Source organism: Cololabis saira, chromosome 16 (assembly GCF_033807715.1).
Source record: "Cololabis saira isolate AMF1-May2022 chromosome 16, fColSai1.1, whole genome shotgun sequence".
NCBI classification, from domain to species: domain Eukaryota; kingdom Metazoa; phylum Chordata; class Actinopteri; order Beloniformes; family Belonidae; genus Cololabis; species Cololabis saira.
Window position 1 is genome coordinate 4,668,416 of NC_084602.1, and position 7,919 is coordinate 4,676,334.

Below are 7,919 nucleotides of genomic sequence, written 5' to 3' on the forward strand. Positions count from 1 at the left end.
AACTCTAGGGTGAGCTGTTTCACCGTAAGATCAAGACTTTCTATCAACTCGTTCTTTTTTCTTAGTTTGGAGGTGAGTCCAAACACACTATACTTTGCTTGATTTAACTCGTCTGTCAAGTTTTCCATGTGGTTTTCTGCATATCTGGACTTCACCTCTCCGCCCGTCTTGATGGACTGTTCCAAATCTGCAATCACGTCTTTGCAGTCCCTGAGCTCCTGTTCATAGGTGCATCTGAGGTCGGTTTCATCACTTAAATCCTTTTTCAAGTGTTCAAGATCATCCCAAAATGTTTCGCAGTATTTCAGTCCTTCACATCTATAATTTCTTTCCTGCATTAGAAGAATCATCTTTTTTTCCAGCCTGTTTCTCATGACATGAAACTGGTTATTCAGGTAACGCACCTCCAGATTATTTATCGGGGGGGGAAAGTTGTCCTGGGATTCTTCCTTATTTGCATAACTCCAGGAGTTGATCCCTTCAACTTCATTTTTTAAATCGAACTCGTCCATCATGTCTCCCCAAAGACGTTTAGGTGGAGATGCATCACATAGCTGCTCCTCTTGTGGTTGAGGGGCCTCTTCAATAATCTCACACTGTTTGTTGTTTGAAGGGATTTCTCCTTTCTTCCTGTTCTCCATTTGTTCCTGAAAGACCAGCTCATCGCCCCAGTCTGGTTCTGAACTCTCGGTTTTTTCAACCGGATTGTCCGGATCCTCGTTAATGTTGGTCCAAATAACATTCTGTGACTCCAAAACGAGGACATCGATTTGGGGGTCGGAGAAGTCCTCTGGTTTGGAGACCTTTTCAGAAGGAAAATGATCAGATTGAACGGAGGAGTCGATGGATGAAACAGTCACCAGTTCTTGTGCTTTTTCTGTGCCCCAGAACTCCGGCACATAACTCCAGGGATTGATGGCTTCAACTCCATTTTCTAAATCTAACTCGTCCATCATTTCTCCCCAAGAAAGTTTAGGTGGAGATGTGTCGCATAGCTGCTCCTCTTGTGGTTGAGGGGCCTCTTCAATAATCTCACACTGTTTGTTGTTTGAAAAGATTTCTCCTTTCTTCCTGCATATGTTCTCCATTTGTTCCTGAAAGACCAGCTCATCGCCCCAGTCTGGTTCTGAACTCTCTGTTTTTTCAACCAGATTGTCCGAATCCTCGTGAATGTTGGTCCAAATAATATTCTGTGACTCCAAAACGAGGACATCGATTTGGGGGTCGGAGAAGTCCTCTGGTTTGGAGACCTTTTCAGAAGGAAAATGATCAGATTGAACGGAGGAGTCGATGGATGAAACAGTCACCAGTTCTTGTGCTTTTTCTGTGCCCCAGAACTCAGGCACATAACTCCAGGGATTGATGGCTTCAACTCCATTTTCTAAATCGAACTCGTCCATCATGTCTCCCCAAGAAAGTTTAGGTGGAGATGTGTCGCATAGCTGCTCCTCTTGTGGTTGAGGGGCCTCTTCAATAATCTCACACTGTTTGTTGTTTGAAGGGATTTCTCCTTTCTTCCTGCATATGTTCTCCATTTGTTCCTGAAAGACCACCTCATCGCCCCAGTCTGGTTCTGAACTCTCTGTTTTTTCCACCGGATTGTCCGGATCCTCTTGAATCGTGTCCAGAATAACATTCAGTGACTCCAGAACTTCAGTGAGGGCATCGAGTTGGGGGTCTGAGAAGTCCTCTGGTTTGGAGACCTTTTCAGAAGGAAAATCCTCAGTTTGAACGGAGGAGTCGATGGTTAAAACAGTCATCACTTCTTGTGCTTTTTCTTTGGCAGAGAGCTCCTGTACATAAGCATTCCGCTCAGATAACTGTTTGTTGAGCTCTTTCACCTTAAAATCAGAGCATTCTATCAACTTGTCCTTTTCTTTCAGTTTGGAGTTAAGTTCAAGAATATTGCTGTCCTTCTCTACTAACTCCATTCTCAAGGTTTTCAACTCATCAGTGATGGATTTGTTTTCCTCTGCGTAACGGGACACTTCCTCTTTGTGTGCATTGGAAGTCTCCTGGAACTCTGCAATAACGCGTTTGCAGTCATTGAGCTCGTGTTCATATGTACACCTGAGTTTGGTTTCATCTCTCAGAGTATCTTGCAGTTTTTCAATATCTGCGTGGTTTTTTTGGCAGTATTTACTTGCTTCTATTCTTTGATTCCTTTCATTATGTAGAAGATTATTATATTTGTGTATTTTGCCCATCAAAAACTGCACATCACTATTAGTTTCTGATGAATTATTTGTATTGGCTGTTAGAGACATTTTTATGTTAGATTTATCACTAGAGTATTAATAGTAAAAGTAATAGTAATAGTAATTGTGTTGCCCTGTAACTGTGTTGCCCTGTGTTCTTGTATTATTATATTATACTTGTATAGGAGCTTTGTTAGCATAAAAACGATCTGTTAGCTCGCCATTAGCATTGGAGTTGAAGTGTTCTGAAGGAGGCAGGTCAGTGAGTTAAATAACCTCTACTCTGACGTCAATGCCCTGTGTTGTCGTCATGTTGTGTGACCTCATCATATTCCATGAGGTCACGTGACTCTACATATAGAGGGAATGCGCATGCGCGTCAGGTGCGACTTCACAGCGGGTTAAAAACTTAAAGTGTCAGAAAGACTGAGTGGCAGTGTAAACTTTCAGTTTGAGCAACTGGAAAACATCTAAAATGGGAACGAGCTGTTGTGGGATCGACTGAACTCATAGATTTAGCAAGAAATCGGAGTTATCGTTTTACAGAATGACAAAAAATAAGCTTAAGAGAGACAAATGGATCGCTGCAATTCACAGAAACAACTTGATTCCAGACACCGAAACGTGGATTTGTGGTTCCCATTTTGTATCGGGTAATGTTGGATTTTTGGGTAGCTAACGTTAAACGGTCAAATCATAAAGTTCGGTGTCCTCATCACTTTAATTTCTAACAAATCCTGCCTTGAAGTCGGACCAAGCGTCAAGACTTTTGTAAGCCTTCAAGATAGTACGGAGGTGCTAATGCTTTTATCTCTTGTCGTTTGGATTATTGTAACGCCCTGCTCTCTGGTCTTCCCCAAAACAACATGTATATTGTACAATTATTACAGAATTCAGCCGCACGCGTGCTGACGAGGACCAGAGGAGCGCATTAAGGCTGATTTATGGTTCTGCGTTACACCGACGTAGAGCCTACGGCGTCGTTTTAACGCAGAACCATAACTCAGGCTTTCCACCTGTTTTTAAATCGCTGCATTGTCTTCCGTCAGGATCGACTTTAAGGTTATTTTACTAGTTTTCAAGCGTTTTAATGGTATTTTCTTTTCTTCTTATTTGTCTGCACTACTTTTCGCCTGAGGTCCTCCGGTGTTAGTTTAGGGTTGCCTCCTTTCAGAAATGGAAATAAGGAACGCCTGATTTCAGCAGCGCAGTGACATCCCCAAAACTTCTAAGATGCATAGAAATGTATTTATTTTATATTAAAAAAACAAAATGCTTTTATTTAAAGTTTAAAGTGCTTTAGCATTGAACTTGCATGACTGTACAGACAGACAACCATACTAATGAAATGCTATGTATGTCACATCAGCCCAGATATGAAGGTAAATATAAATATAGCTACAGGTGAAGGTCAGAAAATTAGAATATGGTGTAAAAGTTCATTTATTTACATAATTCAACTTAAAAGATGAAACTAATATATTACATAGTCTCATTACATGCAAAGCAAGATGTATTAAGCCTTTATCTGTTATCATTTTGATGACTGAATTGTTTATTGATTTCATAAGATATTCTAATTTTTGGAGATTTTTTATTTGGAGTTTTCATAAACTGTGAGCCATAATCATCAAAATTATAATAAATAAAGACTTGGAATATCTCACTTTGCATGTAGTGGGAAATAATATATTTGTTTCACCTTTGGTTGAATTTACCACGAATGAAGTCTTATATATATATATATATATATATATATATATATATATATATATATATAATATATATATTTTCAAGTTTTCTGACCTTCACCTGTATATTATGACATCAATAAATAAGAGCATAATATGTGTCTGTATTGGTTCAATACGGAACGCAACCTTTAATTCCCAATTACGTAACATTTCCGTATTTCAAGGGACGAGTGGTGACCCTACTCAAGACCCATCTCTTTAATCAGGCTTTTAACTGACTCATTTAACTCTTTTTTTTTTTTAAATAATTGTATTTATTGAGCATTAATAGCACAGCACATGGATACTGATACAAAAAGGTTCACAATGCTCATTTTTATATTTTAACACCCCTGCCCTCCCATCCCCTGAACAGGTTGGACACCTAAACAACAGAATTGTAAAATTGAATGAAAAAAAAACAAAAACAAATAAAACAGACCAATAATGACTATAGCAAGTCAACATGCACATAAGCACATATACACACACATACAGGTGGCTGCTATGCGATATCTAAGTGGGCACAGTTCTAAGTTTGCTCATGTACAGTAACACCGGATCCCAGACAGAGAAAAATTTGTCCTTGGACCCCCGAGAGTATATTTGATCTTTTCCAACTGTATGAAATGTGTCAGATCGCTAAACCATAGAGACACTTTGGGTGGATTTTTTGACTTGCAGTGCAATAGTATTCTTCTTCTTGCAAGCAGCGTTGTAAATGCAATAATATTTCTATAGCTTTTCTTTAATGTGGTGTATCTAACACTTGTGGTACCAAATATGGCCATAGCAGCATCGGGTTGAAGATCAATATTCAGTGCTTTTGATAACGTTTTAAAGATGGTGGACCAGTAATTTACCAGGGCAGGACACAACCAGAACATGTGTGTTAAATCAGCAGGAGTGTTTTGACACCTGTCACAACTCGCATCAGTGTTAGGATATATTTTAGCCAATCTTGCTTTGGAAAAATGCATGCGATGTAGGATCTTGAACTGTATTACGTTTAATTTGGCACAGGAGGTGCTGTCATTAACTCTTAAAAGAGCGCTTTCCCAAATGTCCTCCTGCAAGTCCTCCCTTAATTCATTCTCCCAATCTGCCCTGATTTTTGTTAGGGTTGCGTTTTTAAAGGAGGTTATATTGTCACTTATTCTTGAGATGAGTTTTTTACGATTGAACGGGGATTTCGACTCATTTAACTCTTTATAATTTTCTATGCTCACCCCTATTTTTATTGGCTCTTACTACTCTGTTTTATATTATTTTTTCGTTTATCCTGTTTTATTATCTCATTGTTTTATCTCAATGTTATATTTAAATGTTTTAGTCGTTATTTATGGTCAACAGCAATTAAAATGTGCTTACTAAATTAAAAAAGAAGCAAAGTATTAACCATTACTGTGGTTACACTAAATATTGCCTACAAATAAATAACAGACTTCAAGTCACAGCTAAAAAAAGCTAAATCATACAAGTAAAAAAGTACAAAGAAATTCCAGTTAGCATTTATTTGTAAATTACAGAGATAATATATTTTTTATTTTAGGAATGTATGATGCCACCAAAAAGGCCTTTAGTCATTTGGGGACAGAGACTGGCTGGATGGAGAAGACAGTTGCCATGGGAGCAGAGGGGGCAGAAGTGAACATTGGGCATAAGGGGGGTGTAATAGCTCTCCTCCAAGCAGAGGGTAACTTTATTGTGCCCTTTCACTGCTTGCCACGTAGGTAAGTTATGTAGACAATTAAGTTATTATGTACAATAAACAATGTACTGATTAATGTATTTGTTTCTTAAGACTGGAGCTGGCAATGCTGTCAGTGCAGAGAAAACCCCCATGGTGGATCAAGTCTACAGTCTGCTGAACATGGTATGGAAGACGTATCGTTTTAGCAGTAAATCCATGAGAGAGCTGAGGGCGTTGGGAGTGGAGCTGGGTGTCGAGTCAACGTCCCAAGTGGTGTCAGTGGGACACGCTGGCTCCCACATGTGTCCCCTGCCCTGCAAACTCTAGTGAAACCTGCAGGTGGAGGAAGGGACCCCCAACTGCAGAACCTAGGACAGTTCACAGCAGTGTATTTTCATATGGATCATTTGAGTGCATCATCAGCCAACGCAGATGTTGCAGGAAGAGCAAGAAAGGTCTGTATTATTTTTTTTAAATACCATATTTGTTCTCTTAGATCTTAGATCTCTTACATCTGTCACTTCCTTGCAGACCTGTTTGATGCAATCAGCAAATTCAGTCTTCTGCTTCAGAGGAATGATGTGATCTTGCCTCAGGTAACACTGAAGCTACACTATATTTTTTCCCCCTTCACAATCTTCACATCTAGCATTTCCACCCAAAAAAGAAGCAAACACAAAAAAAAAATCTGCAAGAAAGATCTGCAAAATATAAGGAATGGGCATTCAGTTATTCACAGGTTATAAAGTATTTTTTTATTTTGTCAGTAAGTATGTTGGACTACTAATTTATGACGAAGTCCCTCTAAAAAATGTTTGTAGTTTTGGGCGCATTATCTGTCTGAAACAGGACAGGGGGCGGGGGTGACTTCACTAATAAAACCAAGTTGAACTTAGTGATTTTCAACATCGTCATATTATATTGTTTAGCCAAAAATAGATACATTACATCTTCACTATCCATCCTGCAAACGACCGCTGAAAACAGAAAAGTAGTTTTGAAAGTCCGTCCCGTCTTATTTCATTATCAAAACAAATGCAGCGATGGGGACGGGAGTTTTCCGGCAGTACGCGCTGGTGCTCATGGGAAATGTAGTGTTCTTTCTGGTAAAGCACTACCACTTTTGTCCAAAGGAGCCGCCATACTCAACAAAAGCTGAAAGTTACATTGTGCTGCTTTAAAAGCTGTTGAAGCCATGGAAGTCAGAGTGAAGCCGGGTGGTAGGCTGGTAGAACTAAAGGCAGACCTTCAGGGCCAGAAAAGAAGACAGGAGATGCATGATGCTGAGACTCAGCTTATCTATAAATATCAGGTAACTCAAAATTGTATAGTTGTAGTTTTGGAGTCTAATTTTCATTTTATATTATTGTCTCAAGCCATCCTTCTAACGTTTTAACTTAGGGGATCACCATTAAAGGAGGTTGCAGCAAGCAATAAGTGCAACAGTTCACTGGACTGTGCAGCACTTGAGACAGAGATTTGGCAGTCTACTAGGCAAGTGAAAGGAACAAATTGGAACAAATATTATTGAAAATGTATAACTCATTATAAAATATATTAAAAATGTTGTCATGCATTCATCGTTTGGTTTCTTTGTCCTCCTTTTTCCTCCTCTCTCTTAACAGATGAAGACATCACACCATCACCAACAGCCAAGGCAGTGTGAACAAATAAATTCTCTGTTTTTATTGCTAAATTATCGGTAATGCAGTTAAAATAGACAAAATTATGAATATGTTGCGTTGATATAGATGCTCCTAAATTTTGTGCTGGTGCTCCTAAAACTTTCAGTAGGGAGCACTGGTGCTCCTAGTGGAAAAAGTTAGTCCGGAGCCCTGTATTATTATTTTTATATACTGTAATTATACATTATATATATATATATACACATGCATACATACACACACATATAATTTGCTGCCCCTTTCTGTCCATAAATATACACAAATCTACCCATCCACCCTGTTATCTGCAGGCCCCTAAAAGCCGCTAAACCATATTTTCTCATCAACAAAACATGTTATTTTATTGTCTGAAAAATGGTTCAAATATGTTATTTTGTTACTTGAAAATTTTTAAATACCGTATGCTTTGTTGATGAGAAAATATGTTTCTCTATTTTTCTTATTTTTGTGAGGGGGGATATATATTGTTTTTCGGCAGTACCTTGTTCTCTATAGCTGATACAACAAGAATTACTCCTATGTGGGATCAATAAAGTTCTTATTTTTGCCATCTGAGAAAATTAAATATATTATATTTGGTGCCTAACTGTTTCCCAAGTATATTAGTGCG

General features: G+C 38.6%; 1 long non-coding RNA gene across 1 annotated transcript; it reads left to right on the plus strand.

Moving 5' to 3' along the window:
• Positions 1 to 5,496: 5,496 nt before the first annotated feature.
• Positions 5,497 to 7,406, plus strand: LOC133462643 (uncharacterized). The gene is made up of 4 exons (XR_009784269.1): positions 5,497 to 5,664; positions 5,736 to 5,807; positions 5,964 to 6,079; positions 7,250 to 7,406. It is a non-coding gene; the product is annotated as an uncharacterized LOC133462643 (long non-coding RNA).
• The last annotated feature ends 513 nt before the right edge of the window (positions 7,407 to 7,919 follow it).